At 37.1% G+C, this 24,468-nt stretch overlaps 1 pseudogene; it reads left to right on the plus strand.

Moving 5' to 3' along the window:
* Positions 1 to 1,329: 1,329 nt before the first annotated feature.
* The window catches only part of LOC140502572 (large ribosomal subunit protein uL10 pseudogene), a 48,368-nt pseudogene continuing 25,229 nt past the window's right edge, over positions 1,330 to 24,468 (plus strand).

Raw genomic sequence — 24,468 nt, forward strand, 5'->3', positions numbered from 1 at the left:
CTCTATTTCAGTGAATGAATGTTTTTCCCCTGAAGTATTATACTCAGTTTTGCTGGGTAGGAATATCATATTTGACTTCTGGAATATTATATTCCATGTCCTTCAATCCTTCAATGTAGAAGCTGCTAGATCTTGTGTTATCCTGATTGAATTTCCACAATACTCAAATTGCCAGAAAGGCTGCTTGCAATATTTTCTCCTTGACTTGGGAACTCTGGAATTTGGCTACGATGTTCCCAGGAGTTTTTATTTTTGGATCTCTTTCAGGAGGTAATAGACAGATTCTTTCAATATTTATTTTACCCTCTGCTTCAAGAATATAGGGCAGTTTTACTTGCTAATTTCATGAAAGATGATGTCTAAGCTCCTTTTTGATTATGGCTTTCAGGTAGTCCCATAATTTTTAAATTGTCTCTCCTGGATCTATTTTCCAGGTCAGTTGTTTTTCCAGTGAGTTATTTCACATTATCTCCTATTTTTTCATTCTTTGGTTTTGTTTTGTAATTTCTTTGTTTCTCATAATGTCATTAGCTTCCATGTGCTCCATTCTAATTTTTAAAGAACTATTTTCCTCAGAGAACTTTTAAACCTCCTTTTCCATTTGGCTAATTCTGCTTTTTAATGCATTCTTCTCCTCATTGGCTTTTTGAATTTCTTTTGCCAGTGAAGTTAGTCTATTTTTAAAGGTGTTATTTTCTTCAGCATTTTTTGGGTCTCCTTTAGCAAGCTGTTGACTCGCTTTTCATGATTTTCTTGCCTCTCTCATTTCTCTTCCCGATTTTTCCTCCACCTCCTTACTTGATTTTCAAAATCCTTTATGAGGTCTTCCACAGTTAGAGACCATTGCAAATTTTTTTGGGAGATTTTGGATGCAGAAGCCTTGACTTTTATGTCTTCCTCTGATGATATACATTGTTTTTCCTCATCCAAAAGGATGGAAGAAAATACCTGCTCACAAAAAAAAGTAGTTTTCTATTGTCTTTTTTCCTCCCCTTCCCCTTTTTAGACATTTTTCCAGCCAATTACTTGACTTTTGAGTCCTTTGTCAGGAGGCGGGTATACTCTGAGGACCTGTAAGTTCTCAGTTCCTCCAAGGTGATACAATCAAGGGAGAAGGGTTTACTCCTCTCCTGGCCTGCACTCTTGTCTGTGAGCAACCACTAGCACTCTGTTCTGTCCAGGATCTGCCTGTAGGGTTCCCTCTCCAGAGTCTCTACCAGCTCTGCCAGGCCAGCCAGCGTTCCTCCTTACCCTAGGGCTGCCAATCAAGGCTGAGTTCCAGATCAGTGACTCAATTCCCCCAGTGTCATTAGGCCAAGGGCTCCCAAAATGGCTGCTGTCCCTGCAGTTGCTGCTGCTGGCAGGGCCAGACCACATTTCCTTCTCATCCAGGTAAGAGGGCTTTCTCACTGACGTTTGAAGCTATCTTTGGTGTTTGCGGGTTGAGCAATCTGGGAACCACAACTGTTGCCAAAGATTCTGCCCCCTGAGGCCTGCTCCAGTCCTGTTTCTACCAGTGCTGCATGGCCAAAGCTGGGCTGCACTCCGTGGCCTGTGCTCCACCCTGAGCCCAGTGTGATAGATCTTTCCTGTCAGCCTTGTAGGCTACCTTGGGCTGGAAATCTCTTTCACTCTGTTGTTTTGTGTCTGCTACTGCTCTAGGATTTGTTTGGAGCCACTTTTTACAGGCATTTTATGGGCTATAGGGGGGACCTTCTACAGGTTGGTCTTTCTATTCTGCCATCTTGGCTCCACTCCTGTCCTTTGTTCTTGAAAAAGATGAAAATAACACCAGTGAATTGGGGTGTATCTGATTATGTTTGATCACATCAGCAGGAACTCAGAAAGCTCTCAGAAAGATCAGAGAAAAATAGTCCATATGAACATTTAGAGTGGGTATGTCTCTAATTTTGCACATCTCATGTTTCTTTTGAGCTACTGCAAGTCTGCTTTGCTCATAGAGCACAGCTGCCTTTTTGATTTGGGCATGCCAAACTCAGTGGTCCTGTGCCAGCATCTCTCTTGTCTCACAATCAATTCCAAAGTTCTTCAGAGAGACCTTTAGAGTATCTTTGTATAGCTTCTTTTGACCTCTCTGTGAGCACTTGCCTTGTGTGAGTTCTTCATAAAATAGTCTTTTAGGTAAATATATGTTTGGCATTTGAATAACATGACTAGCCTAGTAAGAGTTGTACTCTCTGTGGTAGATCTAAGTATATATTGTAGAGCATCCTAGAAACTTTGATCTTTTGATGGATTTTGTGATTGGTACATGTAAGAATATTCTTTTTTTTTAGCCCACAGTTAACTCCCCAAAATCTCATCTCATATTCATAGGCATTACTTGAGTATCTAGTCACACAAATTCTCAGACTCCTTTGTAATCTGTCATTCTACTTGGATTTGAATAAAATATAACCACTGGCCTTAGGTTTTGACATTCCCTTACACTTGAGGTTCTTAAACTATGTTTTTCAGACTCCCTCCGCTAAGGAGTCCTTTCATATATTTCAGGGTCTTAGTGAGAAAAAAATACATCTTTATTTTTACTAATTTCTATCTAAAATTTAACTTTTCATTCAATTAATTTAAAACTCTCTCTGCATCCCCCAACAGTTCATAGATTTCACCAGACTGATAAAGGGCTCCAGGATATAGGAAAGATTTGGAATCCCTTAATTTTTCTTATTTTACACTGAAGAAGCATCATTTGTGAGGCTGTACTCCAGTTGTAGCATTTTTTGTTTATGGTGTTTCTCAGAAGACCATATATTCCAGACAGAGGAGTTTAGATGTTACTCTTAAAGGGTTTTGAGTAGAAAGTTGATTGACATGATGAAAGAGACATTAAGAAAGAGTCATCTGATGGCAGCATACAGGAATGGGGAGGTCCTGGAGCCAGGACTCAAGTATGCCAACTACTGTAGGAGACTGGTATACTCCTGGTGTGAAGTGATGAATACTTAGGCTGTCACACTAGGTTGGTGACATTTGGAATTGAGTATAAGAAAGGAGTTAAGAGTTAATTGTTCATCATCATGTGCAGGATCCTCCAATTTCCCAAGGGCCCATATAAATACAAATTGCTCTTATATTGGACTTACATTCATAGGTAATCTGTGGAAACATTAGCACAAGTGAAGACAGTTAACCTGCCTCTGTCTGCTTTATATCAAGAAAATTTGATTCATCAGTAGCCTGGTTTCATCATCATGATGAAAGTGTTCATGGATCGTGCTTGAAAAATAAATTATCTGAAAAAACCCCACAAAATTATTCTTTATCTTCACAATTTGATAATTCTCTCCCTTTCAGATGCATCTAGCTTTCTAAAACTTTCATTTTGAAATTGCAAAGACATAGTTCAATCAACTGCATCTGCTCAAAAAACTTGTTGCTTTTCAAAGAATACTAAATTAGAGATATTAGCATCATTTTTTTTAACAGGACAGCTATGCAGAGCATATGAAATTGTAATGAGTCTCAACTCCAAATAATGCAAAATCTTCAAAGAATGTCACGAGTTACCCTTTCTGAGCCCCTATAACATATAGGACAGATGAACCAGTCATTTTTGTATTGATTCAATACCATTCCTTTAGTTCCCTTTTTTCTATTGTAAACAGATATACGTTTTCTTTAGATTTAGCAGAACCTTTTTTACATTTCTGAAAATTGTCTTTCATTAGAAAACTAATATGTATGATAGAATGACGTTTTTAACACACCCAGCATTGTTATGTCATGCACTACGTCCTACTGTATCATGGCTTAATTTGTCATTGTTCCGTATTACAAAATAATAAAATATCATAGTTGGAAGAGATTCAGAAACCATCTAGTCAGATTTGTGCCTACCAAGAGTCCTTTCTACAAAATAGCTCACAAATGGCAATAAAGTCTTTGCTTAAGGACCTGTAGAAAAGAACCTGCTGTTCTCGTTCCTGGAGGCAGCTAAGTGACACAGCAGATAGAGAGCTGGTTCTGAATTCAGAAAGACCTCAGTTCAAGACTTCAACCACTTACTAGCTCTGAGACTCTATACAAATCATTTACCTTTGTCTGCCTCAGTTTCTTCACTTGTAAAATGGAGATAATTATAGCACCTATTTCCAGAGTTTTTATGGGGATGAAATAAGATAATATTTGGAAAGCATTTTGCTAACTTTAAAGCACAATACAAATTCTCAATATTATTATTTTGTATAGCCCTAATTGTTAGAAAGATTTTCCTTATGTTAAGTCTAGGTCTGCATCTCTGCAGTTTCCAAATTATCACTCATAATTCTATCCCCTGGGGCCAAGAAAGAGAAGCCAAATCAGGTTTCCACAGAATAGCTTCAAACACTTGAAGATAGCTGTCATGGGCCATCTTTCCCTTTATTCCCCCTTAATTTTTTCTTCTCCAGGTTAAAAGATGTTTAAAACTGACCCTCGTGTTACATAATCTCCAAGCACTATATGACTCTGGTCCCCTTCATTTGGATACTTTCCGGATTTTCAGCATCATTCAAAAAATGTAGCATCTTGACCTGAAAAAAAAGCCACGACCTCAAAAATTTGATGTATGATCAGACTGAAACAAAGTGCAACAAGTTGCCCAAATAAATTATGGCTTCATATTGATTTTGCTAATTACTGAAACACCAAGGTCTTTTTTTTTTGTGCAAACTGCTGGGCTCTTATCTAACAGCCAGATAAATGACAGCTACTCTGTCTTAGGTTTTTTGTGTTTGTATGTCCAGTTCCTAGCATAGCGCCTGGCATGCAGTAGATGTTTAATAAGTGCATATTGATTTCTTGTGGATGATATGATTATTTGGGAGACTTTGTATCCTTCAGGTAGTAGTTTTAAGGTAGGATTAGATGTGGCTCCTCAGTAGTTTGCAATTGAGTCCAGGTTTGGATCTTTAGATATCTGGCTTTGTACCCAAGGTAATTCTTGATTTAGGGATCACAGGAAGAGGCAGGGATTAGAATAACATGTGAAGATGAATATCCCTCAGACCATCAACTGTTGGGAATGATGATGTATGCTGAGTGTGTGCAGTTCTCCAGAGCAACTCTAGTGTACTGGGGCCACTGCTGAAGGAGCTACTACAACCTCTCAATAGTATACTTTGGAGCTTCTGAGAGTCTTTATGTTGGGAAAGAATGTCAAGGATTAGTGTAGGGAAATATAAGCAGATTCAGAATCTAGAATTTAAGAGACATCAGAGTGTGAGTGTATTTCCATGGACACTTTTTGAATATTTAGATATACTTGCTAGTGACTCTTCCTTCATCTGCTTTCTAGTGAACTTTGGCTTGCTGAGCCAACTTGTTTGCCTGAAAGGCTTGAATGGTTAGCTTTAGTGACTGGTTAATGGTGAATGGCAAATGTAAATTGCAAAGACAGAAACAGTCACTTGAGCCATGAATGAAGCTTGATTTCATGGTAAATTAAATTATTCCCATTTTGTTTTATATTGACCACAGATTATTACACAGGCCCTTGGGGTAAAGTTGTACAATAACCTTTGAACATCACCTACAGTGGGCATAGCTATTTGGAATAATCTGAGGAATGGGACAAATTAAACAAAAAGTGAGCTTTTATATTGGAAGAGAGTTACAAACAAGAACTTAGAAATAATGGAAAAAAGAAAATGGGAAAGGAATATCACTTATAATTACTGAATCATCTCAACATGGTTTGATTTAAAACTTTCCCGTGGTGTAAATAGAGAAAACATCTCACAATAACAGATCTATCCACATGACTGTGAATAAACTCATTTAGTTAAGGAAAGATAATATATTCACAACTCCAGCCTAGTGCTTCCTGAGTATAAAAATAGGTTCTTCAAAAATATACTCTGCCAATATCTAATATTTATGGTTTTGGTGTCAGTTTTGACATTCAACACAACAAGGAATACTACATGTCTCTGAGTACTTTACAAATTTATTTATAAATTCATATAGAAGGGCACTCTTTTTTTCTTCCTGCTCTTGGTTTTTAAAGGGGATACACATCAAGAGGGCAGAATTTTAATATAAAGTTTATGGAACACAAGCTCCCAACTGTGATTGAATTAGATTAAAATGTAATTGGGAAATTTTTAAAAAGATAAGTAAAAAGATAATAAAACATAATGTTAACATACAGTTTTCTAAGTCTTTCTATAAATCTCCAGGAATTCTAATGTATGGTTTGAGTTTGGCAACACTGGTGTGAAGATGGAGTAGAGTGTGGAGAAACTTGAGGACAGGAGAATACTTAGAAGTCCCTTGCAGTAGTACAGGCAAGGTGTGATGAGAGCCTCGGTTGCAGAAGCTAGTTCAGGTATTTACTTTGTGATGTTTTTTGTCTTTTTGTGAGGTAGTGAGGGATCTGCTAAATTGATCCATAGGCTTAAGAAAAGAAAAACAATTGGTTAAATTATTGGTCCATGTAGCTCTATTTTAGGTTGCTGGTGCTAGGTATTAAACATTTAGCAGAACTACCCATGGAGATGACCCTTGTGGAAATGTGACCTGGATGTCTACTCTGCAAGTGACAACCTTGTAAAGAAAAGTAGTTTTCATGGCCAAAGTTCTTGACACTCTCAAATGGCTTTATATCAATAATATATCAATAGAACTATGATGGAATATATTTTCCACTTGAGTGGGGAACCAGTCCTCTTCAGTACACCATCCTTCACAGAAATTGGGTCTTAAAGATTAAACATTTCAGAGGGGTTAAGACAACGAGTAGATCCAGAGCCAGAGTCATGTTATTTGTCTTAATATCCACTCCTATTATTCCCAAAATATAAGGTATTTTTCTGATGCCAGAAGCAATTGTAGAAATAAAGAATCCCATCTCCCTAAGTCAAGAAAGACATTTCTTTTTTCAGTTCAATTATTTCTCTGTGATCTGTGTAGCACCCCATGAAGCATAAGGCATTTGTCTATCTGTCTTCCTACCTGTCTGTTCTGATTTTCACATTATGGTCTTAGGTAGGAACACAATAATGAGTCACAGTTGTGTAGAGGACAAAACACTGAAGTCAGGAGACATTGGCTCTAGTCTAGGCTCAGTAACTAGGTGAATGTCTGACCTTGGATCACCATATCATTCCACTGTTTTCCAGTTTCCTCATCTGTTAAGGAGAGAACTGGGTGATCTCTAAGTCTTCTTACTGTTTTAACAGTGAGTGACTCTTTGAATTACCCAGCATGTAACTTGAGAAGGTGTGATCCTGGCCAGGGTCAGAGAGAGAAGAATGAGGTGCAGATATAACTCTCCCATGATTCTGCCTGCTTGGTTATTTATTTCATTCACTGAGGCATGAAGGTGGTACAATGGATAGAGCAGAGATGGAGAACCTTTGGCCTTGAGGCCACATGTAGTGCTCTATATCCTCAAGTGTAGCCCTTTGACTAAATCCAAACTTCACGGAACAAATCCCTTTAATAAGAGGATTTGTTCTATAAAACTTGGACTCAGTCAAAAGTCCATGCCCAAGGACCTAGAAAGCCACTTGTGGCCTTGAGGCCCCAAGTTCCCTACCCTTGGGATAGAACATTGGGCCAGTATTCAGAACGACTGGAGCTTAAATTTGGCCTCAGACATTTGCAAATTGTGTGATCTTGGGCAAGCTGCTTAATTTCTGGCTGCCTTAGTTTCTTCAAGTGTAAAATGGAGATAATAATAGCACCTACCTCATGTTGTAGGGAGGGGTTGTTGTGAGCATCAAATCAGATAATATGTGGAAAGTTCTTAGCACAGTGCCTGGCACATAGTAGGCACTTAATAAATGCTTGTTGGTTTCCTTTCCAATTGAACAAGAGTGGTGATGTGTAATATCATTCCACCTGTGCCAGTTATAGTATTTTTGTATCAAAATCATCAGGTATGCTAAGGCTTTGGAGAGGGTAAGTTCTGTTTTCCTAATCTGATTAGCAAAGTACCTCATACTTAGCAGGTGTTTACTATGACTTTTGATACTGATCAGTTTCCTTATAGTAAGTATAGTAAGCTTTAGAAACATAGGATCTGTGTCCAAATTCTACCTCTGATGCTTATGTGTGTGACCTTGGTCAAATCACTTTACTTTCCTCCTTCACTTGTGAACATCTACTTTTAATCCATCTTTGGATAAATAAATAAATTTTTAGATGAGCCACAAATTACTGTCAAAGAGTACAATGTCATGCTTAGTTCTCATAGGGATCTAGACAGTCATGTGTTTTATCCACTTAAGATTTGAGCCATTGTGTCATATATATCACTTTCAAGTGATCCTGTCATTTCTGGGCTATGCATGATCACAGTTCCAGCACAGGAGATAGTTCCAAATACATTTAAGGAAGTGCCAACTATTCTCACTCACACAATTTGTTTTAATAGTTTGTCAATTTGCCATCTGGTGGAAATTGCTGCTGCTGATAGCATAAAAATTCCCTGAGCAAACAACTGTTAGCAGGACAGCAGTCACTGCTGAGAGGATGCCAAGAGTAAGTTGGGGTCAAGTTTTCTTTCTTTTCTGGCACGTGTTCTGTCGACAACAAAGGATTGCTAAAGTTTGGTTAGCTCCAAAGGCCCGATGAATTGCATTCACCCATGAGGATGTTAGCACTTGCTGAAAACTGGTTTATTCAACTGGACATTAGTGAAATAGCTTTGGACCCCAAGGCAAACCCCAGTTCAAAGAAGGGTCCCAGGAATGGAATTGAAGGACAATAAATATCAGGCTTCTTGAGTGCCAAAAGAACTGCCTTCCAGAATTTGGACCATGTCCCTACTGTGTTTTAGACTTTTAAATTTGCCATACTTCTTAGAGAGAGGTTGGAACTACAAGGCTGGATCCAAATGGTCGTTTGGTGGTGGTTGCAGCTGCAAGACCAAAGAAAGCATCTTTGTGTGCATGTGTGAGTATGTATGTGTGTATGTGTGTGCATGTGCATGTGTGTGCACTCACACCCATACACATATGCAGAAGTGATATGGAGGATGAGCAAGGTTGTGCAATTTCTTGGGGTCTAGGCTTAAAAAGTAAGACAATTCAGAATATATATCTAGACCACATATGTACTAAAAATGGTGAAAACAATTTAGCTTATCACAAGCCAGTCTAAAAATATTTTTTTTGGTGGTGGGGGGAGAGAGAAAGAGCAGAAATAAATACAACAGATTCCTATGTACCAGGCTCTGCTACAAGGCTGAATGTGCTTTATGGTAAAGAAGGTCTTCTTTGTCTAGATTCATACTTTTTTTTTTAAGAAGCAAGAAGGATTAAGATACTTTTCATTTCACAGAGCTCATGGAAATATAGGATCATAGATGTAGAGCTAGAAAGGACTTTAGTGGTCAGAGATCTTAGCATTTTCCCTTTTTAGCACATTAAATGTTCCCCTTTCTGGCACATAGTAGAGATAAAATAATTTATATGGGGGCTACTATGTGCCAGGCACTTTACAAATATTACACCATTTTGATTCTCACACTGCCCCTTCAGGTATGTGCTGTTATTATTCAGTTGAGGAAACTGAGGCAAACAGAAGTTAAATGACTTTCCCTGGGTTACACTAGTAGGAAATATCTGAGGCCAAATTTGAACTGAGATTTTCCTGACTCCAGACCCAAAGTTCTATTCACTGTGCTTCTTAGTTGCCTCTTAGTAGGAGCTTAATAAACCCATGTTGAATTTAAATGACTTGACTATACACCAGATATTAAGCCTAAATTAAGGCTGAAGCAGTTATAGAGAAAAATCATCCCCTAAACAATTATTAGGGGTGAGTTTTTGGTTTACTAGCTAGTTATTTAATTTGTCTATGAGAATTTTTATTGGCCAGAGGACTACAACAATTCAGATTCTTGTTGTGGAGTAAGAGTCAAATGCAAGAGTCAAAATAAATGTGCAAGTGGGTTCCCATTTCTGCATACACTTTGCAGAAGTTTTGAGGGATGCCTCTGCAGGTGATTTTTAAGGATGAATCACCTGGATGGTTTCCTATCCTCAGTTTTCTGTATTCAATGTAGACACTGATTAAAGGTAATTCTCTAAACCCATATTCTTTTACTGTTCTTACTATATAACCTCAATAATGTTTTAGAAACAAAAGCAATTTTAACAGCAAATGTTAACGTGCAACTCAATCCTTTTGCTGTTTCCTGTGATAAACCTCCTCTTGATAAAACTGTTATTCAATGTGATATTTTAAATAAGCCTCAAACATAATGCTTTCAAAATAATTCATTCTGATTCAAATCTTTTTGAGGAGGGAGAAAAAATGTAAATGTTTCCCCAGTTCAAGCTCCTTCCATTTCTTTTTTGCACACCTATTTATGTAGATGAAACATCTGTAGGCATAGAAATTCACATGTTATCATGATGTAAAAATGTAAGCAGCAGTTCATCAGGCAATTCTGGTTGTGTACTTGAAAAAAAATACTTCCTGCAGTTTTGTAAGTGACATCTGTTGCTATCAATTTTTCTGCAGGATTTATTGCTTATTTCATGGGTTGCTAAGTCTTTGGCATTAGGAGAATTGGCTTTGAGCACTTTGGGATGATATATCTCATTCCAGCAGAATCACCAAAGGTCTCTCTTCCTGACAGCTGTTTGCATGTTATTGGCACATTTATTTAAAACAATTAGCTAATGTAGTGCTGGTCAATTTGGTGTCAAGATCCTCTCACTGTGAACTTCCTAGTTAACTGTCCCAAGTTTGAGATATTTTGTTGGTGAGAATCCACTTTAAATGATAGCTCGTGAACCCTTCCTTACCAATGTGTTTTACTTTGTGCCCCTAAGAAAAACAGTAACAAAGGCCATTTCTTGCATACCTTTTGGAAGAAAGTTTGAGCAACTGATCTTTCAAGTTTCATTATTTTAGGGGTGAATTCAATTCAATTTTACAAGCATTAATTAAGAGCCTACTATATACTAAGCACTTCTGTGAATCTGGGGATACAAAGATACCAACAACAGACCTTTCCCTCAAGGACCTCAAGGGACAAGTATCAACGATTAGGTCTTTTGAATTTCCTTTTCTCTGTAGTTTTTTTTGCTAGTCTCTAGTTAAAGTACAGTATGGACTTCAACTTTCAAGGTATTTGGGAATTAGAACAGAATACATAGTTAAAATCCACACATAGTCCCAAATCCTAATTTTTTAGCTATTTGATCAGTTCATGTAAATAAATGTTTTTCAACAATAATAATAATGGCTAGCTTTTATATAGCTCTTTATAATCCAAAATTTTAATTTTTTAGCTATGTGGCCAATTCAAACATATTTTTCAATAATAACAACTGACATTTATAGAGTTCTTCCCATGTGCCAGATGCTTTGCAATTATTATGTCATTTGGTCCTCAGAACAACCCTGGGAGGTGGGTGCCATTATTATCTCTATTTTATAGACTAGGAAATAAAGCATACAGAAGTCAAATGACTTGCCCAGGGTCACACAGCTAGGAAGTATTCTAGGTCAAATTTGACCTCTGGTCTTCCCGACTTCAGGTCCAATGCTCTATCCACTGTGCAACCTAGCTGTGGATAGAGTACCTATTCTATTCAAGCACCTATTCTGTGCTTGTATAGTATGCCTACATATATTGTATAGTATGTAAGCCTTTGGTGATAAGAATAAAGTGTTATCTTTACCCCAAAAGATCTCGCAGACATCTTGTTTTTCTCCATTTTTAGTATGTATGTGATCTAGATATACATTCTGAATTGTCTTTAGAGTTGTATGACATGTGGAGAAATAAGTATAAATAAAATCAGATATGTAGGATAAAATAATACATATATATATTTACAATTCTTTTAGACTTATGAATTCTATATTGTAGGGAACTTCCGTTGTGTGAAACTCCTCTACTGACATAGGGTAGTAACTGTTTGCAATTTGGAGCCTTATGGAATTGGTTGAAGTGCAAAGATGTTAGCTGACTTACTTATGGTCACAGAGCTAGTATGCATCTGACTCAGAGAATTTGAATACATGTAGAGTACTAAAAATCAGAATTGCTTAAGTTATTCAGGGAAAAACCATACATACAATGAATTATGTAACTCATCTCCCTTCCTGATACCTTTTGGACATATTGCTTTGCCAACACTTCATATATGCATATATACATACATACATAGCTTCTGAGAGGAAATATTAGAAGAATGGGTAGAGAATGGATGGCGGGACCAGGAAGATCCAGGTTCACATCCTACCTCTGATATATACCAGTTGTATGACCATGGGAAAATCCCATAGCCTCTTGGAATTCTTTGTAACTTTCTAAGAAAATACATTGAAGAGAAGGTGCAAACTTTCACTGGTAGAGAATATGTCCTTATGTGAGAACTCCCTGTACTAATGAAAGCACAGGTCCAGATCTTGTCCTTGTATACAGCAAGATGCTATTGTATCAACTCTGTAAAGTCTGTAAAGTTGCACAATGACATTTGCTGTCAAAATTATTTTTGTTTCTGAGACATTATTGAGGTTATGTAGTAAGAATAGTAAAATAAGTATCTACTACCACCCTCTCAGATAAGAGAATTTGTTTCTTCCACAGTTTTTCCTAAAATGCTTTGTCTGGTAATATCCTTTATTGCCTCTTACTGTATCTATAATAATAATATCTAGCATTCATATAGCATTTAATTTAATTCTGGGCATTGTGCTATTTTATTATCATCTCATTTGAGTCTCACATCAATCCTGTAAGGTAGATATCATGCCCATTTCACAGATGAGAAAACTGAGGCAAACTGAGGTTAAGTGACTTGCCCAGGGTCACACAGCTAGAAGTGTCTGAGTCTGGATTTGAATTCAGGTCTTTCTAACTCTATACTCAATGCTCTCTATCCATTGTAGTACCTAAATCTTATCTGCATATGTGTTGTATACTCCTTCATAGACTATAAATTCTTTGTGGATGGAGATCATATTATTTTTCATCCTTGTATTATTAGTGCCTAGTATAATGTCTTGCACACAGTAGGCATATGATTGCTGTTGTGTTCGTCCTTTGTTTTCGAAGAAGACCATGACATCAGAGAAATGATGACATGACTTGCACTTGACTTTGTTTTGAGGGAGGGAGAGCTGTACAAGGCCACCAGCCTCACTTTCTCTTCCTGAGTCACCTGGATCCAGTGCCCAGATTTTCATCAGGATGACTGGAGATGGCCCAGGATTCAATGGGAGACCTTGGCCTTTTTCACCTAAGGCCTATTCAGGTACTCACTTAGAGTGAGGTGATGCCCATTCAGTGAATAGGCCTCTTTAAGAAGTAATCAGGGAATGGCCCCTTTAATGAGTAAAAATGAAAAAAAAAAACATGAGTAAATCAAGCTGGGAGGGAAAGAGCAACCATTACTATTGATAATCACTAAAGCCAGGAGGGTCCAGAAAATAGCCATTAAGTGGAGTTTAGGCAGGGATCTATTGTTGTCCAGTCTATTCATTGACTAGATAGTGCATGTAGGAAATAAAATGGTGTCATGCGGAGTACTGGAATGAATATCAGGAGATCTGGATTATCTTTCTATCTCTATCAGTAAAAATTCTGGGCAAGTCACTTCACATTTTGAGGTATCTTTTCCTCATCTGTAGCAGGGAGACTAGACATGGTCCCTCTCAATTCTCCTTAGAGTTTATAGTATCTTTGATTCTATAATAAGTATATAAATGAAATGTTAGTAGGGAAAGACATCTCATGGGGGAGATTATTTCTGACTGAACAGGGAGAGATTTATAGTGGATGTGATCCTGGGTCAGATATACTAAATGGATTTCAATAGGCAGAGACGGATGAGGGCCTTCTAGGCACAAGGAATCATGGGAGCAAAGTCATGCAAGGACCAAAGAAGATGGATCGTTCAGAGAATAAAGAATAGTAGAGTTAGTCTGAATTTCATCTTTATTCCTCATCTATAGTCTAGCCATGTAACTGATAACCAGACAAGTAGTAGAAAAAAGAATTAATGTGAACTGCGTATCTACTGTCCATCATCTGGTAGAGGCATTGGCAAAGAAATGATATGGCTGAAAGGTAGGTGGAAAGAGGGAGTGTAGTCTATATCAATCATCAATCAAATCATTTGTTCCCAAATAGCTTGGCTAAATAATACTGATTTCTCAATACTTGGGACACTGATTATCAACAATCTTCTAGTTATCCTTTTTGGACACTGCAAATAGACTGCAATGAAGTGTGCCCAACCAGAAACAGATCTCATATATAATAAATAATTCTGAATTTACAAAATGAATGAGTGAATGATTCATATTGCCAAAGGTTTTCCCATAGGAATGCTTTAAATGATGAATTTCCATTGTGGATTTAAAACTAATTTGAATGCATTTTTAAAAAATGGATTTGCCCAGAATTTTTCAAGAATACGTATGTTGTGTAAACTAGAACTCACCTGCAGTGCCACAGACCATCCACAGGGGAACAGCTGATCTTACGCTGCTTGTGAATTAGAGCAAGAAAAAAAATAACAAAAACCTTAACTATTTGCAACTTTCCAACTATAGTGAAAAGGAGGCCAAACTTTTGTCCTCCGTATGGTATATTTAGTGCTTCTATCAAAAACGTTTCAAACATATGATAATAAATCTTGGAAGTTGGGAGATGCTTCTCACATTTTGTTGGAAATATTCTATTTTTACAATGCATTTTGAAGCTTTTTGAAAACCGAAATCTATTTCCATCTGTGCCACAGCATTCCCCAATGCAGAGCTGAGCCCTGCAAGCATCAGACTGAAATCTTACCTTGAGTGTTGTGCAAGGAGAGGGCTGTGTGTTTCACTGCTTTTAAAATGTAATTTTTAATAGGAACTATTAGAATGTTCTTCATTCCCATGTGATGCCAAACTCTCATGGACGAAGATATTTCTGAACTGGGCAGGTGGTCAGATTGTGGGATTCTGATGTTCTCTTTCAACTGTAATATTCTAGGATCCTCAGTACTGAAGGATTGACTTTTGTAATCCTTTGGAACTGAGCCATGCATCTAAACAAAAAGTCAAAAAAGCAACAACCTATTTTGTCATTCAACCTCCCCACCTCTGCTGTCTCAGACAAAGTAGGTCACTTTGGCTCCCAACTTTATATAATCTTGCATCACTACACTTAAAAATAGTATCTCCTCACCTCTACTATCATTGATATCTTATGATAAACCTGTTCTTTTTTTCCCTAATCTTTTTTTTTTTTATCTTGTCACTCTTACCTCACTGCTGCCACCTTCAGGGTTAGAGCTGCCACCACTTCTCTTGAATTCTGGTCTTCATGACATGGAGAAAGCTAAAATTTCCTTCCTTGATCACCCCTAAAATATCATACAGCTCTATTCAGGGTTTTATACATTAGGCATTGACTTCATACCAAATATTGACCGTGCATCACAGGGACAGAAATATAGGTAAAAAAAGAAAAGAAGTTGCAGGGTTATAGTGGTCATCCTGGCCTTTGGATCAATACTGGCTTATTCCATCATGTCCAATTCTTCATGACCCTATTTAAGGTTTTCTTGGCAAAGATAATGGAGTTATTTGCCCTTTCCTTCTTCTGTTCATTTTATAGATGAAGATCTGAGGCAGGTAGATGTTTCTTAGAGGTCATGAAGTCTAACACCTTCATTGTACACAAGAGGAAATTAAAGCTGACATGAAATATGGCATGATCAGTTAGAGGCATGGCAATGTTTAGAATATTAGTCTCCTGACTGCCATTCCAAAATGCTTTCCCCTGTGTTCTGTGCTGCCTCTCCTACTTTTTGGAGAATAAAACTCTTGGCTTGGATTTATAGCTGCTACATATCATTTGGTCAGCTTGTCTATGTAGCAAAAATCATCTAAATTCTTAGGAACCTGCTAGTAATATAGGGGAGTTTGTGTTCTTCCTCACAAATAAAATACATGGATTTTAGCAGGAAGTCTTAACCCACAGAGTAAATTAGATAGTGAGTACGTTAGACACTATATTGCCACAGTTAGAGGAGATAATTTGGGGAGTGAATCTTGTGGCATCTTTTGATATGGCTGCTGTCTTACAAATCAGGCAAAGAATTCAATCAGCTGGAACTCTGATTTACTTGGCCTAATGGAGTCCCAGTGATGTTCCAGAAACATAGCCATCCCTGCTCAGACATATTGCAACACCTATAAAGAGAAGGTTTCTCTAAAGACTGTTAGTATGTTTAGTAATGAGGTGGGATTCAAAGAACCAGTCAAATGACCAAGGTCACACAATGAATTAGTGGCAGAACTAGTCTCATGACTCCCAAGTTGAATGTGATTTTTTTTTTTCACTCTACTGAGAGACATACTGGCACAGTGGATAGTACACTAACCTGGGATTCAGGATTCTGATTCTACCTGAGACAGTTCCTATGTGATCATGGAGAAGACACTTAGTCTCTGTTTCTTCATATGTCAAATGGGGATGATAATATGTATAGTCCCAATCTTCTCATGTTGTTTTGAGAAAAATGCTGTGTAAATGAATTATTATATCATGCTGGCTGTCCTAACTGTTGACTACTTAAATCTTTGTCTTTGATATGTGCCTACATACATCTCCTATTAGTTTGACATTTTTTAGGTGGCAACTTTTATGGCTCTGCCCCCAGACATGTTTGGGATTCATCTCCTTTATACTCAAATAGATACCAGTCTGGATCAGGCTCTCATCACTTCTCACTTAGACTACTGCAATAATTTCCTAATTGGTCTTCCTTCAGTCTCTTCCATCTCCAATCTGTTATTCTCACTGCTAACAAATTGATATTCCTAAAGGACAAGTTTTAACCATGCTATTCTCTATGTCATTAAGTTCCAATGGTTCCCCATTTTTGCTAGGATAAAATGCAAATTACTGTCTTTGGCATTTAAGACATATAATTTTCTCTAGCCCAATAAGCTAGGATTATTGTATGTTGCCTCCTTCATATATTCTATACTCTAGTCAGAATACTATACGTTTTCTTCCCCCGAAATAGCATTATATTCCCTATGTTTGTGTCCTTTCACAGACTGACTGTTGTCTGTGCCTGGAATAGATTCCCCTTCTCACCTAGAATCTTGAGCTTCCTTCAAGGTTCAGCTAAATTAACATTTTCTGCACAAGACTCTCCATCTTTTGTGTTAGCTTGTCTGTGCTCCTCTTCTTTACCCCTAATAGAACGTAAGTTCTTTGAGATCAGGGATTGCTTTCTTTCTGTCTTTGTATCCCCAAGGTCTCCCAAGGTGTCTGCGATAGAGTAAGGACTTGATAGATGATTATTGAATAAATAGGTGGATATTTGGATGTCTGACTACTCCTAGTCCAGAAATAGCACAAGTGGGCATGCTTCGGGGAGTCATGCTTCTACAAGTACAGATTACTCTTATCTCCTGCCAGTTTGGATTTTGTGAATGAGTTGCAAAAGTAACTGCCTCTGTGAGCAGAGCATTTTCTTCACAAAAAGGTTTTTGGTTCTTCTGAACAAGCCTTCTGAAATCATCCACTCTTCTTGCTTATGGGAAGAAGTACTCTCCCAGGGAACAAAGGAAGAAGGTGAGCAGGCCCTGAGCATGAGGATTCTAGAGCAAGTGTACCACTGAACCAAGCAAGTTCTCAAGAGTCAGGTGTCAAATTTTCAGGGTAAGCATTCACACCCCAGGGAATTGGCAAATACTCCAAATCAGAGCTTGAGTTATTGTTTTGATGATTGTCTAGAATTAGAAAAGTACTGGAGAAAATGTTAACATTGCAGATTAAACTGAAAAGTGTATCAGGAGAGCTGGTTGTTAAACATTTACCAATATACATTCCTGATGGGGGAATCAAGCCAGTAAACCTTACCTGTCCACTTCATGAAAAATATACTGTTAGATCCTGGAGACAAAAAAAATGAAATAAGGTATATGTTATGTCCTCAAGGAGTCTACAATCTAATGGAAGGAGATTACAGATCTGGGTATCTAACTATGATACAACACAGACTGGTATCAGTTTAAAAAAGTGGATAGAACGCTGGATCTGAAGTCAGGAAAATTCATCTTCCTGAGTTCAGATTGGGCCTCAGACATTTGCTACTTGTGTGACCCTGGGCAAGTCGCTTACTGCCAATTGTCTTAGTCACTCATCTGTGAAATGAGCGTGAGAAAGAAATGACAAACCACTCTAGTATCTTTGCTAGGAAAGCGCCAAATGAGGTCATGAAGAGTTGGGCGCAACTGAAACTACTGAATAACAATTAAAAAAAGAAGTCCAGGCAAAATGTTGTGAAAAAATTGAGGAAGGAAAGACAAACTAACCAGCCCTGTCCTGAGGATAAAGGAACATGATTAACCTCCTTGGAAACTTCATGACTGAGGATGCTGAAGTATCTTTATCAAGATGCGATGAATATACTTCTGTGTATCACTACAGCCAGTCTAAAATTTTATAGTAAATTCCCTTTGAAAGGCAGCCCTTTCTACTCCTCTGTGAGGGACCCTCTATTTAAGCACTGGAAATATTAACGATTGAACTTTGGTGCCATACCATGGGGCAGTTTATATGGGTGGCAGAGTGAATAGAGCACACTGAAAGCAGAGTCAAAGTCAGGAAAATATGAGTCCTATTTTGACACTTTTCAGAAAATCATGAAACCTCCCTTGACTTCAGTTTCCTAATATGTATAAAAGAATAACAATAATAACAAAAACAACAGCCCTTAACAGGTTGCTGTAAAGATGAAATGAGATAAGAGCACTACTGTAAAGCCATACAAGAAAGCACTACAAATCTCAAAGTGCTATATAAATGATATCAAAATGGACTCCTCCAGAATCCTTGAGTTATATCAAGAGATCTCACTGAGGATCATCTGTTCTAACTTCCATGTTAATTGCAGACTCCTCTAACAACTGTCAGAAGTCTTCTTTCAAAACGCTTTGTGTTTAAGTTGATTTGGAGGCTAAATAGTTTGGCTCATTTGACTAAAACTTTAAACCTGTGGGCATATCACCTTTTGCTGAATGGACCCACTGAACTGTTTGAAGTCTTTTTAATATTACTTCCAATTGCCAAGAGTCAGCAAACTCCATTTATTCTCATAAATTAGATTCATTTCAAGCTGTGGGAAATCTTTAACTTCATTGTCTGAATTTGCAAAAACACAAACGAAAATGACTTTTCAAAAGACTTCTCTATGTACCTGCTTTAACATTTTAGAATGTGATGGATGTGCTTCTAGGTTATCACTGGGACTCCTTTAGCACAGTGAGAGATCCACCTAGCTTAACTGTTTGTTTAATTCTTAATTAGACAATGTGCAGATAGACTCTTGGAGAGACTTGCATTGGAGAATGTTAGACTAAGCTCTTTCCTTTTTGTAGTTTTGAAAACTTTCATTTTAATACAGAACAGCTGAAGTGCTTGATTTTTGGAACTCATTTTTTGTATATTTGGTGATATGAAGTTATTATCCATTAAGAAGATTTTAAAAATACTTTTGGGGACCACTTCTCTATTTAAGTTTCTCTTGTGGTTCCCTGCCTTAGGCTACTGGAAGGAACTACTTGTAATTACAGTTCCTCAGCATTTAATTGAAAAAAAAATTATATAGCAGTTAAATGATCTTGATTTTTGAAATACCTGTTCCCAGTTTGGATTCTTCTCCACAATCTAGGCCAGTCAAATACAATCCAATATATATTTGTTAAGTGCCTACTGTGTTCCAGGCATTATAGTAAGCACTGAGGATACAATTAAAAAATATAAAGACAGTCCGTGCCCTCAAGGAGGTCATAGTCTAATGGTAGGGGGGAGACAGCACACAAAAGGAGATAGGAAAGTGTTAGGGTGACACATCAGGGTTACCTGGTAGATCTTATTTCATGGAGTTGGAACCAGGCAGAGCAGTAGATGCAAAGTAGTGTGAACTGACAGACCTCTATAAAGGAAGGCATTGGGAAGACTTTGGCATTCTATACTCCAGTCTTCTAATCAGAGGAGAGAGGAGGGTAAGGAAGGTGGTGGCAATCAAGTCTTAGTTAACAGCATAGTGATAAGATTAGGAGCAATCAGGTTATCTCTAGAGGGCATCTTGTTCCATGAAGTTGAAACTAGGCAGAATAGCAGATGCAAAATGGAGTGATATAATACACCCAATAATATTGTAATTGTCTAATGGAAGGCCATATTCATAAAGTTGATGTGTACATATGGGCATCAGGGAATGAATTTCATGTGCTAGATGGAATGTGCATAAACTTAAATGATTATCAGTTGAAAGCTTTCTACGGAAAATTGTGGGAGTTTTTGTGCGTAGGAATGAAATGAGTCCATATGCACAAACAGATCCATTTACAAATAAGCTAATCTATCTGCAGATAAATAAAGGAAGGTTTCTGATTAAGATGGTAGTAAAAATGGTTGTACTGGAGCCCAGGACTACACACAAAAAAAGAAAATCAGAAACCTATGGAGTTCCTTCTCACGGGCACAACAAAATAATCAGAAAGCATTACACTTCTCTGACCAAAGATTCTCCAGGGGGTACCTTAAAGCTTCATCTTCTGTTCCTTGGGGGAAAACTACTGGAGGGGCTGGAAACCTATAGACTAAGGGTTAGGGAACAGAAATGGATGCTTACTGAGAGGTCTCAGGGGTTCTGAAAGTCTACAGCTCTATAGATTGAGATACTCTAGGGGTCCCTAAACCATAAGGCTGCAAACCTGGATGATATGAGGAGCATTGAAATTTTCCAGGGAAACACCAGGGAAGGTTGGAAACCAATAGAAGGAGCCCAGGAAATCAATGTAAGTACCAATTAAGGTATGACTACTCCATCCAGGAATGTGGTGTGTGTGTGTGTGTGTGTGTGTGTGTGTGTGTGTGTGTGTGTGTGTGTGTGTATGTAGAGCATGCCTTTGGTACAAGTTCCGAAACTAGGAACTGAGAATGGAAACAATCAGCAAACAAAAGATACTAAACACCACAGAGAATTATTACGAATGAAAAGAGGCTCAATTAGTGAGAAAAGGCTGACTCTGTAATAACTACAAGCAGAGTCTTTAGAGACAAAAAATGACTTAGCCACAAGGACAAGAGCATATAGAAGAAAAGAAGCAAGAGATGAAAAAAAGTTCTAAGAAAAATAAGGACTCTGATAAAAAGAATTGGAAGATAATAAATATCAGGATAAAAAGATAAAAAAACATTATGCAAGTAAAAGACTTTCTGGAAATTAATGGAGCAAATAAGACTCAGTCATCACATAAGGAGAAAAAAGAAGCATTAGAATGATAATTTAAAAATTATATAATATATATTAGGTATCTATTATCAAAAGGAGCTCACCTGGAAAACAGAAGAAGAAGAGAAAATTTAAGAATTATTTAAATTTTACAATTTAAGAATCCAGAGATTCCATGAAAACTCTGACCAAACAAATAAACAAAAATTTGTATAAGGCTTTTCTGTGTGATTTCAAGAAATCATAAATGAAAACTGTCTGGATGTATTAGAGCCAGAGAGAAGAGTAAGAGGAAAAATTCTCCTTCACTCACCACCTAAATGAAAATGCAAAACAAAAACTTTCATAAATATCATAGTCAAAATGAATAATTTCCAGAGCAAAGGAAAAAAATGTTGAAAGCAGATAGAAAGCATCAATTCAATGCAAAATTCAATGCAAAGTAGCCACAATCTGGATCATACAAGACTTGGAAGTAATAACATGAGGGAGAGAAAATCTTGGAATTTAATGCGCCAAAGTGTGAAAATTAAAGACTTATAATGAAAAAGAATTTACTACCCCAAACAAAGTTATAATACTTTAGGAGAAAATGGACCTTTAATGAAACAAAAGGAGCTTCAAACATTTCTTATAGAAAGACCAGAGCTAAGTAAAAACTTTGAAGCATAGACCCAGCTGTATGTAGCTAGTTATTACATGTTACTGCCCCTGTTGGAATCTGGATTTACTGAGGTGAGGGATTATTTTATTTCTATCTTGGTATGAGTAAAATGCCTGGAATATATTGAGCAATTAAATACTGTTCACTGACTGCTTGACAAGCACAATTGTGTCAAGAGAAAACTGGTTATTTAAATATATTTGAGCATTTAGAAGGAGGATAAATATTGATAAACTATTTACATTCTAACAGAAGGAGTAGAAACAAGTGTCCCTTTAAACTATAATTTCTTCAAGGGTCAGGATGAGAGCTAAATAAGACAGAGGTCCAGGAAGGTCTTTAGAAAGGAAAGAAAAACAAATGGAAAAATGGAGTACATTAAGTGCTAAATGATTATGAAGGGAGGGGAATATACTATTTTTTTTAATTGGGATACCCCAAAAGAAGAGTATACAAACATGAAAGAAGGGATGGAGGAAGTTGGAATGGACAAAAGAAAGTTGGACACCATATATACACACAAAGAGTGAGGCATAAAAATATTTTAAACTCAAAGGGACAAAAAGATGGAGGAGGAACTTTAAGAGGTAAGGTAAGTTGAGAAGGGAATGGTTCTAACAAAGATGAGCTTTACTTTGGAAGGTAGGTTGCAGAATGGGGGATTAAAAAGAAAGAAAATGTAAGAACTAATTGTTAGGGTCTTTGAGGGGAATATGGGAAGGACAGAAGAATGGAAATTGAATGGAAATCAGTAGTGTTGATCATATTCCTTCTCTTTATTCATTTTTTTCTTTGTAAATGGGGAGTAGGAGGAAAAATGGGAAAAACTATAAGAATATCTCATGGAGGGAAATTCACAATTAATGATCTTAACCATATATATGAACGGGAGGAACTGAAACATTAAATAGAAGAAGATAACAGACAAATAAAAAACAGACTCCAATACAATATGTTGTTCATAGGAAATAAACAGCAAATTTTCAGAGTGAAAATGAGTGGCTGAACTAACACAGAATGTATTATACCTCAATAAACTTAGAATAGCAGGGAATAGCAATTTGTGATCTCCAACAAGGCAATACTAAAAAAAGACATAAATAAAGATAAAAAGAGAAACTATATTGTGCTTATTTCATAAGTAGTGAAATATCAGTACTTAACATAACTACTATGTGACATATCATCTAAGCACTTAAAGGAAAAGGTAACTATAATAAAGATAGGGTTAGACAGCAAAACATACCCAGAGACCTCAATATGACTCTTTAAGACCTAGGCAAATCTAACAAAAATTATTATTAAGAAAAAAAAATTTATGCTGTAAAAAGAATTTTAGAAAAGTTAGATATGGTAGATCTCTGACAATTTTTCAGTGTACAAGAGAATATATACCTTTCTCAGGTACATGTAACACTTTTACAAAAGTCTGTCATATGCTTGGGCAGAACAATTAAATAAAACATAGAAGAGCAGAAGTGTTAAAGACATTCTTTATTGTTAACCCAAGGGAAATGGGAAGACACTATGGCTGCCAGGATGGCCAAGTGCTGGGCTTGCCTTTGCTGTAGCTCAGCTGAGGAGATCTCCTGTGACCAGACCACCCCTCCCCCACACTTAACAAGCTAGCTTTAGGGCTAATCCGGGGAAAACCAAAAAAAAGCTTGCCTCTGCTTTCTCATACCAACCAGATCAGCATGAGATTCTTTAGCTTCTAACTGAAAGAACTAGAGGCCACAACAGAAAAAGCATCATCATCATGAGTAAGAAACACAGGAGGAAGGAAAAGATCATAGAATCTTACTATGGGGACAAGGACCAATACATAAATACTAAAAAGGTCAGTATTGAGACAGTACTCCCATCTGAAACTTCAGAAGGGACTATGAACTACTTGCATGCACAAAGAGCACTCTGGGAAGAGCTGACGAAGGAGTTAAAAGAAAAAATAGCCAATGATTTTAAAAGTATGAGAAAAGAATTTGCTGAAGAGAACAACCCTTTAAAAAGGAAAAGTGAACAAATGGAAAAGGAAGCACAAAACCTAACTGGCAAAATTGGACAAATGGAAAGGGAAGTACAAAAACTAACTGGAAAAAATAATTCCTTAAGAGGAATTATTGGACAGATGGAAAAAGATATGTAAAAGTTAACTGAAGAAAACAATTTGATGAAAATTAGAATTGGACAAGTAGAAGCTAATGACTCTATGAGACATCAAGAATCAGTCAAACAAAATCTAAAGAATGAAAATTTAGAATAAAATGTAAAATATCTAATTGGAAAAACACTGACCTGGAAAATAGATCCAGAAGAGAAAATTTAAGAGTCATTGGCTTACCAGAAAGCCATGATGAAAGAAAGAGTCTGGACAATATCTTCCAAGAAATTATCAAGGAAAACTGCCCAGAAGTGCTAGATCCATAGAGCAAAATAGTCACTGAAAGAATCCACTGCTCACCTTCTGAAAGGGATCTCAAACTCAAAGCATCAAGAAATATTGTTGCCAAATTCCAGAACTATCAAGTGAAGGAGAAAATACTGCAGGTAGCCAGAAAGAAACAATTCAAATATCAAGGA

Source organism: Notamacropus eugenii, chromosome 4 (genome assembly GCF_028372415.1).
Source record: "Notamacropus eugenii isolate mMacEug1 chromosome 4, mMacEug1.pri_v2, whole genome shotgun sequence".
In the NCBI taxonomy this organism is placed as follows: domain Eukaryota; kingdom Metazoa; phylum Chordata; class Mammalia; order Diprotodontia; family Macropodidae; genus Notamacropus; species Notamacropus eugenii.